At 35.7% G+C, this 11,613-nt stretch overlaps 1 long non-coding RNA gene across 1 annotated transcript; it reads left to right on the top strand.

Annotated features, from left to right (window-relative positions):
• Positions 1 to 7,854: 7,854 nt before the first annotated feature.
• On the top strand, positions 7,855 to 9,685 carry LOC135265884 (uncharacterized). Its single transcript, XR_010333741.1, has 2 exons — positions 7,855 to 8,266; positions 8,437 to 9,685. It is a non-coding gene; the product is annotated as an uncharacterized LOC135265884 (long non-coding RNA).
• Positions 9,686 to 11,613: the final 1,928 nt, after the last annotated feature.

Raw genomic sequence — 11,613 nt, 5'->3', positions numbered from 1 at the left:
GTGTCGATGATTTATTGTACCAGCTGAATGGGCCTTACTTACAACACCATTAAAATTATTTGCATTCAAACCGAACGGCTCCGGGCGTCGCGGCCCGGATTTTTCGCGCGTTAATTGCCGGAGCTCTCTAGGAAACCGCAATTACTAAATTATTTATCTTGTGCTGTTGCGGAGCGTTATAATTCTAGTTTTGAAATTGCGCCAAACGTCCGCATTTCTGATTGCGTGCGAGTTAACTGACGCCATGGAGGGAAAAAATCTTAAATATGTACACATATCATTATGAAAATATGGACTCGACAAGCGATATCTACTTTTACGGTCTGCGGAAAACATTAAAGTATTTCTATTGTTAAGCTTTTTTTATAGCTAATCCTAACTGAAACTGAAACGAAATAACACAATTGCAGAACTGCGTTTTTCCATTAAGATACAGTCAATTTTAATCAAAGTGTGAGAACGGCAACACATGACACGTTTTAGGTTGTGTGTTTTAGTTGTTAAGTTTTAACTGTCTACTGCTCTACTACATAGTGCACCACCAAGTGGCCTTACGAACCGTGGCTCAACTACATTCTAATCTACTGGAAAGCTAATTACACTGCCCATGTAATCTAATTTTCGGTTCATATCTCCACAAGCATAAAAATGTGACGCTTAAAATAATAATTAAATTAAATACCTAAAACATAATAAAATGAAATTTTTTCTCATATTATTTTAATGAATAGTGTTAACGTAATTTCTATTTTTGTATCTCTTTTACCATAATTTAAAATTTGCCCAGACCTTTGTCTCAGCACTATTACTGCTAGACCTGCAGTGTTGGACTCACATTGAGAGAACTAAAGATTACTTATTTAGTGAAGTAATGAGATCTCGGAGTGTATCGGATGAGGGATTATGAAAATGAATGAAATGGTCATAAAGCACAATTTGCAACAATGGCCCATAATTTCCAATTAAAATTCAAAGTAATTAGTGTTTCCATTAGCCGTAATATAATTATGGTGTAAAATAGTAAATGGTGCAAATAGTGCCGAATTATTTGCTTTATCCCGTAAATATATTTAGCTTGATTATTAATGAAATACTATCAGTGCATGTGGGTCATAAATTGAAATTCTGATTGTGAGTTGTTTTATCCGTCTCGTTGGCATCAGTTCCGCCTAATGAAATTACAGTCTCTACATTACTGCCGCAATAATTCAAGCCATCACAGCCTTGCACAGTATGAGCATCTGGTCGCGGAGGGTTGGTGTTGTTATCACCAAATAACATCTACTTGCATTGATGGTAGTAACGAGCTAATCATCAATTTGGTGTGGAGACCCCGTTGCCTAATTGTCAGGTGAGAAATTCCAGAGCAATTTGGCAGTTCCTCTCAGGGCGCAGTAATATCGTTTTTGATTAATTTGCGGGGGCTGGGGTGGTGAGAGGTCCTAATTGACACGACTGGCGGAAACAAACTTGACAGAATATAAAGAAAGGTCTCCCGTTGCGAGTTGTTATGTTGGCCCGACTGCCAAATGGCCGCCGACGCGTTCACAGTAAGGGGCTCAACTTATTCGCATTGTTTCCCGGATAAATTAATGAGCGACGACATACGGACTGAAATTACAACCGAACCCTGGCCATAAATAAGTGGCGGATTTCTGGGTACCAGCGATCGGCTCTAATTCCGATTATTTTGGATTTTACAAAGGTACTCATTTGCTAAAACGAAGTTTAGTGAAATATGTATTTATGGCCGTCTAGACGAATTAATGGCGGCTTTCGGTGTTCTCTCCCTGAAACAATGCCCTGCGTTTCTTTGTAAAGTGCCACCGCTGCGGGCCACGATAGTTTTTCAAACAGCGGGTGATTTTAATACTAGCTGAAACAGTAACCCCATTGACGTCACATTAACTTGAGCCAGATATATTGAAATGCCAGCGTCTTGACGTGGTTTTCATTGCGAGCCGAACAAACAACTTGGAACAGTCAATATCTGGGTGATTCTGATGATAACAATAAAAGAAAAAAATGTGAGGAGGCGAAGTCTAGCTAACGCTGCTCTGCTTAACCTCTCACAAAACAAAACAAAAACATACATTTTTCAAATATAAAACAAAACTAGAAATGAGCTCGAAAAGAAAACATATAACAATATTAATACCAGAAAATAAAATAATTTTTAAATAATATTAAAAGAAAAGTATCTTGAATAAACTATTGAAAAAATGTAAATAATAATAATAAAAGTAATAATACAAAAAGAAAAAAAACAGCAAAAGGATAATTATTAAAGTAATAGAAACTTTAATTTTATTTGTATTTTAAATAGGTTTATTGGCTTTGATTTCGTATGGTTCTCAATATTATTATAAATGACAACAGCATTATCTAAGAAACAAGGCCGTACGAAAACAGGGTATCGACAGCCAGCAGACATGACGTAGATTTACATTGTACAGAGATTTACGATGCACAAGTTTATGCTTTAGGCAATAAGGTGTTGAGATAGACAAAATAGAGTGAACCATAACTACCATCAAACATTTAAAGTGATAATCAAGTTTTAGCCAATAGAGTTTTAAGAGATTTTCTAAGTTTTTGTAACTTTGTGACAAGAGTCAAGACAAGAGTAAAAAAGAGTGAGACAATGATTTATAATGGGTAATACAAGTGTTTCACAAAGTTTTTTTCTTAATTTGAAGTTAATTATACTACGATTTTGGTAAAGTAGACGCAAACGCACGTAACTATTTTTACTAAAAGAGAGACAATTTGCTTCAACTACTGCAACGTGTCTAAAAGAATACTCAAGATAGGTGTCATTAGCAAATACATGAATGGATAAATGTTGAACAGAATTTTTTTCGAAAGTATATAAAAGGTACAATAAGGGCCCTAAGACGGAGCCTTGGGGTACCCCTGATGTAACTCTTTTACAATATGACAATAAATTATTGTATTATTATTATTATCTGGTTATGCTCGTTTATAAATAATAAAAAAAAATTAAGCAGTTTTTCTCAAAACCCAGAAACTTAAGTTTAGCACAAAGCAATGAATGATTAATTTTATCAAAAGCCTTCGAAAAGTCGAGTAATATCAATGCAGTATTTAAGCCATTATCAGCGTTTCTGATTATATTATCTAAAATATTGGTGAGTGAAGCATTTGTACTGAAACCTTTTCTAAACCCCCATTGTGAAAAAGGAAGAATATTATAAAAATTAACAAAAGTGTTTAAAAATTACTTTTAGGCCTGAAGTCACTATAATTTTCTGGTTTACTTACGTTTGGTAACGTCTTTCCTACAGTGGTTTTCCAAAGTTTTGGCAAATACTCAGATTCTGAACAAGTGTTTATTATGTGAGTTATGTATTTATCAATAAAAAGACTGCAAAGCTTATCATTTTAGCGTTTATTTCAGCAAAACCTGTCGCATTCTATTGAGGATTAATGATAATATCATGAATTGTATTAATAGTAGGAAGCTGAAATAAAAATTAAAGTCTTTATTGTATTTATTTTGTAAATAATAATTAAGTGTTTCCTCGTGAGGGCAACTGTAGTTAAAAACATAAAAAACAATCATTAATTTTATTATTATCATTTAAATGCGAGGGAATAAGGGTGTTTTCACGAGATTTTAAAACAAACTTTTTTAATGTTTTCCACAACATTTTATTATTGTTATTAATGTGATTCAGAAAAGCTGCTTTTCCTTTTTTAACTTCAGACACACTAAAGTTACGAAGCTGGCGAAATATTTTCCAATCAACATCAAGTTTCGTACGTTTAAATTTTGTTAAGGCTATGTCGCTTTTTTTATTAATTTCTTAATGTAATCTGTTAACCAAGGTGAATATTTTTTTGTAAGTTTTTTAGTGACTAGACTAAAGGGGCATGTTATCAAATAATTTTATAAGATTGTAATGAAAAAGGTATAACTTAGACTCACTATCGTTAATATAAAACATTTCATCCCACCTTATATTTTGTAAATCCTCAAAAAAGTCGGAGTATAAAAAATGTTTGTAATTTCTATTTGTAAAATTTCTATAAGTAACATCTATAAGTGTTTGACTAGATTTGGTGAGACGTGTTAGTTCACTAATAATTTGAGTAAAACCGTAGGTGGCAAAAATATCGATCACGTTATTATCAAAAGTATGGTCAATATTAATACCACCCAAGAAAATAATTTTTTCATAATTAAGAAGTAAAGTAAACAAACTAATATTATTTGAGGGACTACGATAAAGAACTCCCAAAAGAAAACAAAAAGATCTAGTTTTAGTTTCTGATAATAGGCAATTTCTACTGAACAATTTACATTTAAATTTTCAACTAATTTAACAGTAATATTTTTTCTAATATATACGACTATACACCATCACCTCATCTACCCACTCGGTCCTGTCTTAATTTGAAACCAGGTACGTCAACCACTTGCGATCAGTTACGAGTTTTTTTTAATAAAAAATCGATTCAATTAATGACATCTAGAAGCGCATTGTGTTCTTCTTTAAAGTAGGTAACTACTTATTAAACTAATATTTGTCTGTTTCAAATTAATTCCAAGTAGTTTTCCAAAACCGTACGCTTGAGAAATGGTTAAAATTAGAGCCCCCTATAGGGGAGCATTAATTCTTTGGCGTAAATGACATTCGCATTTTTACTCGCTCATGAATAGTCGACAGGTTGACGTTATCGAGCGGTGCATTCCCGCCGACTTCCGCTTGTAAAATATGGCTATAAATGAGTTAATTCAAAAGCATATTCTGGCGGAATGTCAGCGACACTGGGCCACCCTCGCCGCTCTATTCAAATCAGGTCCTCCGCTAGGGACTTCCCTTGCTGTGTATCGGACACGGTTTCCCCCATATGGCAGTCACACGCTCATAAATTTTAATTTTCCCGAATCTAAGTGCAAAGTCGTTGTTTCAGTTTACGTGGGTGGCATCCACCCTATTGTAAGCCATCTTAAGATTTTAATTGTGGCACTTAGTCAAGTTGTCAGAAGCGCAATTGTCGAAGAATTGTGTGGTGTGAAGCTATAAATAGCAATTAGGGCCGGACAGGCGTGGAAATGCGTCAAGGGCAGGGCCGGACCGTGCGCGATATTAACCCGAAACCGTCGCGTCATCCAATCGAATTTATTTGATCCGGCAATCAACCGGAATTGTGTCGGTTTAAATTCATTGAATGTTTATTTAAGATCCGGATGATAATAAATTCAGCTTCGGCCGCCTACGTCAAAAATGACGCCGTGGGGAGGTTCACGTTTTAATTAAAATCCAATCTTACGTCATGTGAGTAATTAAGTTGCAAAAAGGGGGAATTTTAATTCTGGCGATGGCAGACCGCGTCTGCAACTAACCGCCCGGAAAGTTTCATTTACTTTGTCATTTCCATGAATACTTGGGATTTTTGACATATCGCCGCACATAAAGATCACAGTAGGAGATAATTGCAGGGCGAGAACCAAAAGCGAACATGAGAGAGACCCTCAGTCCAAATACGACCAACGTTCTCTCGGAAATCGCTTCGGAAGAAGGTAAAACAAGATGACACTTGAAGACTCGTGCCCGTTCACCACTCGTTAATTACACTTCTCATTTTTGTTTTCAGCCAATCAACATTCCACCGAGAGCCTGACGTGCATACATGATACTGCAACTTCAATAATCATTTCTCCTATTCATACATGCATTAAGGTTGGTCAGCGGCAGATAGCTTCACAAATGTGATGTAATTTCTTCAGCTTTGACGGCCAAGCCAGCTTTATGACTGACGTATCAACATTCACGCTTTGCTTGATGGACGGATGACCTGTAACCTCTTTCCATGCCCTTGAACTAAGACCTCTCATCACTGTCATTCACCGCCGAAGCTGCCGTTAACAAACAATGACAAGCAAATTAAGCCAAAGCCCGGGATTCCTGAGAAATCGGCGACCAGAATAAATAATTCATTCAATTAAACAAAAATTTTTAGTTTAATTGTGCTTTTGGCGATGAAAGCCGCTTATGTTCCGATAAACAAGACACGATTGTGTTAATAATAATAAATATGATATTCATTCCGTGTAATTCAATATATAACAGTGAAAAAGCCTTGTGTAGGTGTTTGGAACAACTTGAACACGATGAGAACATGCAGACATTATCCTTTCACAGCCACAAGTTCAAAATCCATAGCAAAACTTGACCTAGACCTGGCGTTATGTTCCTGGTGAAATGACGCAATTGCAACAACGTTGATGCTCATTCATAAACTAATAACATAATATATTACGTGATGGAAGACATAAATTGCTGGATTTTATTGACGTGTTGAATAGGATACGTTCATTAATCAAATTATAATTTAATGTCAAACTAGCAATGCTCTCTGCATGCACTAGAAGACTGCATTTCTCGTTACGAGCTCAACGCACGGAAGACATAAACCAAATCCTGGACAGGACAATATTTTAAAATTTTAATTTTTTCCGACTGATGGCGAAGCTATAGTGGAAGTTAAATATTGACCGTCTGGTCGATGGAATCGATGAAAAGTTCTGCTTGATCATCTTTGTAAATGCAGGCATTCAACCACAATGGTAATACTGAATAAACAAATGGGCTGATTTTTTACCTTGGGAAAGTATGTGAATCAATTGAAAACGTCATGCAAGTCCTGGGCAACAAAACTCCTGTTGAGGAAAAAGACGCAAGGTGTTAGTAGTTTTTTAATTCAGCAATTTAGCATAGCATATACAGCATGATCCAACGAATTGGTGACCAGCTCGGCGAGCTGGTCACAGTGTATTTATTTTCGCCGCCAACACGCAAAGTGTAGTACGAAGTGGAGGAAATCAAATCGGTAACAGTGTATCGCGTCATGTTTGTTTTGGAAGCCGATGATGCTCTCGAGACAGTCACTCCCATAAAGCCATCAGGGCCGGTTTTGAGAAGACGTCACATTAATAAACACTTGGAACATGATCGCAGCAACCATTGGAAACTGTCATTCACGATTATGCAAATAGGGCCGAGACAAGGCCGCCATTATTCGAGCGGCGTCGACTCGTAACTCAACGTTTATGGCACCCTATACTATCTTTTGTGGTGGATATTACGGGCGTTTTTAATCTGATAAGTGCAATGTTTTCTTACACCGGATAGTATCTTGTGCATGTGCGACTGCGGGAACCGTGAAGTAATATTACGGATACATTAAGTACGGCATGCGAAACCAAACTCGAGGGAACATCTGAGAAGATAATGTTATTCTCTTGGGGGAAAACATCTACAAACCAAACCGAAAACTAATTGAGTTGTGTGGCTGCGAGAGCGAGCCATGCTAATACGAAACAAACGCAAAGACGAGACAAATCTTAATTATGACAATATGAGGCGGATTAAACTGTGATAAAGTGCGCCTAAAAATACGAGAAAGAGATATCAATAATTTCGCACTAAATCCTCATCCAAGACCCCTAACGCAATAATACTAGAATTATGTGTGGCACAAGACACGAAGAACCGGAACAAGTCATAATTACGGCCTTTGCAAACGCAGTTCAAACGTATTAATCAAAATTACAATTACTTCCAGCATCAGGAAATTGTCAGCAAGTCTTTTTGTCATAATTGAGCGGCTGCAATAAGTGCATTAATAATTCTCGATATCAAATTGCAGTTATTCCGGTTCGCTGAATGGAGCGAATTTGTTAGTTGCAATGTCCTGCGATGACACCGGAATAAAGGAGCGTCATTTACAGTAAGACTTTATTTAAACACTGATAGTGTTGTTAAGTATTGAAATACATGTATTTAAAAATGTATTTGAATTTAATTACAATTGTCCCCAAAATTTTAAATATTTGTAATTAAATTTAAATACTTTTATGGGTTACGAAGAATTTGCAGTGCGGTATAGAGTGAGTACCGATACCACTTATCCTAAGCCGAGACAGGTAGACAGATGATCCGAATTGTCGGGACTGAGGACTTTCCCTGCATTATCTAAAGATCTACTTCTGAGAAAAAATATTTGTAATACAAACTATGAAAAACAAATTTTAGTTCGTCTTAAACTCTCGAGTTGTGAACACAAGCGAATTATGGAAAGTGTTAAACTGCCCGCCATTTTAATAAACAATATTATCGAAGTTATATCCTCTTCAGAAAATAAAATTACAGCAAAATGTTTATTATGTGTTGGTGCTAATAAAACTTATAGTGGATCACCGAAAGCCACATCGAACTTTTTGATTCACGTCAGAGTAAGTATTTAAATATCCTACTTATTTAATTTTTTATTTTTTCCTTATAAGAAATGAATTGTTTTTCATACCTAACAATATTTGTTAAATTTCGATTTAGAATCGCAGTGACTAAAAACTTATTCATAATTTATCTGCAAAGCAACTTTAATCAGAGTTTTTTTTTACAGAGAAAGCATCCAGAACGAATGTCTACCATTGATGAAGTTACAAGAAAATGTTCACTCGTTCTTTGCCACTATTCAAATTAAATTGAATTAACAAAGATAAAGAAAATGAAAAGTATTCTTTTGTAAAACAAATGTTGACCGATGAAATTCAAAAAGAATTTAGCGATGATGTATGTAAAGTCAAATCGCCTCTTTACCAAGATGCAATTGTTTTCGATTTTATGATGGATACCAGTACTCACAGAGATGATGTGTTAGAGAATACTGCAGTCATCGAAATTTTAACTTATTTAAAGTCTTCGGAAAAAAACATTTCAATGTTAAAGTCATATCAAACAGTTTTGAAAATGTTTAAAAAATACAATGTAATTTTACCATCTTCCGCTCCAGTTGAGCGTATGTTTAGTGTAGGTGGCCAAATATTGACCCCTCAGAGAAATAAATTATCTGATGAACATTTCGAAAATTTGTTGTTTTAAAAAATAAATTAGATTAAAATGATTAGATAGGTTTTAGGATACGTAAGTAAATTAAATTAGATAGTGTTATGAACATGTAAATAATGGAGTGTTATACTCGAAAGTAAAAGTTTTTGGAAATTGCAGATTCTGAAAGTAGACACAAAATAATGGCTAGTAATATCGGTCTGAGTTTTTTTAAATCGGTACTTTTTTAGTAATAATAGAAAATTAGCGCTGTGATGTAAACAATGTCTCGACTAATGATTCGTCAATCTTTTGCTGCATACAATTAACGCTACGACCTACGTTTGGGCTGGTAAACGTCAAATACAAACGTCAAAACCGTGCGTTGTTTATTGTGACTGTATTGTGTGATAATATTTTGCAGGAGTTTGTGTTTTGGTAAATTGACTGCTCCTGCAGCACATCTGAAGTCGTATGTAAAACAACAGAGGCAGACATAAAGAAAAGACGTACGTCTTTCAAGCTATCTTTGTTGGCAAGTTTTCTATCTCAAGTTCTGTGACTGGCTGATTCAAAAAGGAACATTGCTGACGTCAGTCCAGGAATTTTCACCTTTTTAATTATTTTTCTCAAAAACGGTAGAGCTTTGGTTAAAATAAAAAAATATGGGTCGCCTATTTTGTTGTTGGCTATCCATATAAAAATTTTCATTTTTTAGTATAACACTCCATTTTGTATTAGTATTGATGTATGATTGTATATTGTGATTGTATGCTCTACTGACTATTTTCCTGAAACAAAATGTAAATAAACAGTTTTTTAATCTTAGTGTTTATACTTTCCTATCCTTAAATTTATAATCCCCACTAAGTATTTAAATACTGTTAAATACATCACTAATGTAATTGTATTTGGAATTAAATACATTTTCAAAAATTGTATTTGAATTACATTTAATTACTTTGCCAAAAAAGTATTTGTATTTGTATTTAAATACTTCTAAAAATGTATTTTTAACATATTTATACTGACAACGAAGCGATATGAACACAGTAGGAAGCACTTACTTCACCACAAAAATTTTGACGCGCTATAGATTTAATTAGGGAAAAACAGTGTGTATCAGCGAGAGAATATCGAATGTTTAAATCTTAATTAGTTGATCGTTGGCCACTGTGCTGGCACTCAATTATCATTACCGTGTGATCGTTTGGTCTATTACGTGCCATATCAATTCGAACGCAATGCATTACTGACTTTAAATTAACGTATTAACACGACCCTCGTAGGAGCTTAACGTGGAATTCGCTAATGTTATGACGCTATGCATAATGCACCGATTAACTAGGCTCTGAAGCGTAATGGCGCCGGATGGCATTTGTTGCTACATGTGATGGTGCAAGCTCCTGTTAACGCGCCCTAAACACAATAAACCATTAGTCGTGGCTGGGCTTTGATCAGTCATTAAGAAATGACAAGATTATCGGTGCCGAGTGATGAAGAAAATTAAATTTTGCGTTCTTTACATATTTATAAGCTCGGAGAAATCTGGCGATGGCTGCTCTCAAATTAATTTTTCTGTGCGAATGGGAGCTGAAATATCGATATTCAAAGTCAATTTGGTTTCCAGATGCATTATCACATTGGTAATTGAAGGGCCGGTGAAGGATGTTGGTTCTTTAATGCTCGTAGTAACGGGGGAGCTATCGAGGGCTCTTGGAGCGAACAAACACGGCTGAGACGGGGCTCTTGACTTGGCCGTGCTGCAAACTCTCCACTTGCCAGTCTTCAATCGAACAAAACTCGACAACTGTACGAAAATAAAACGAAATTTTTAATTGCCGTTATTGTTGCGCGGTTTTTCGGACGTGATCTGAAACGGGCGGTAATTACTGTAAGCAGATAGTTTATATCCAGAGTTTATCAAAGGAAAGTAAATCATCGTGTTAGTAAAGTCGTGATAACCATAAAGGCAGGTTTGGACTTAATTACACTCACGTGCGGTTTTGCAAACAGCAGAGGCTGGGACCGTTTCAGGAGGCCATATACATGCCGATTTATAGCAGTCACGTTATCATTGTGTTGGGAGCTTTTTATCCGGCAAAAATTTAACACGTGCAATATACCTGCGCTACAACGTGTGGTCCTGCTCACACAGGTGTTGCATAATTTCAACATTTGCAATATATTGCACCGATCCACCAAACTAATATCGAAGCACTGATCAATGCGAATACCACCAACACAACACATTTGATACAAATCGGAGAATTATCTGTTGAATTTGCCGCGTGAAGATTCAATTAAAACGGGATTGAAAGCAAACTGCTCTTTCGTTTAACTTCTTTTGTCCTAAAATAAGGATAATTCAGACCGGGAACTAAAACCTGACCTGTCCTGGCTGAGTCAGGACGGTTGTGCACTTTAGTTTAGCCTAATGGCGGCATCGAAGAGTTTTAAATTTTTTCCGAGTTTGGGAACAGATTGCGAAGTTGTTTGAAAGAAGTTAAAATGAAATGTAAAGGAAAGTGGGTATTTATATTTAATATTGGGGCCCGCATCGGCGCTCAAATATTTATCAAGTTCTTGAAGCGAAGTTTCATTTAATACACCGTAAATCTAAAATAATTCCAATTTATGGTCAGCGAAGAAGCATCTCGTGGAAACGGCTCCGTAAGATATCCGAAATAAGTCGGATATATAATTTGTGACGCTATTAGTTGATTGGAGTTTTCCAATATGGGTGATTAAA

Source organism: Tribolium castaneum, chromosome 4 (genome assembly GCF_031307605.1).
Source record: "Tribolium castaneum strain GA2 chromosome 4, icTriCast1.1, whole genome shotgun sequence".
NCBI classification, from domain to species: domain Eukaryota; kingdom Metazoa; phylum Arthropoda; class Insecta; order Coleoptera; family Tenebrionidae; genus Tribolium; species Tribolium castaneum.
The sequence above is the reverse complement of the archived record's forward strand: the minus strand, read 5'-3'. Positions and strand labels throughout refer to the sequence as shown.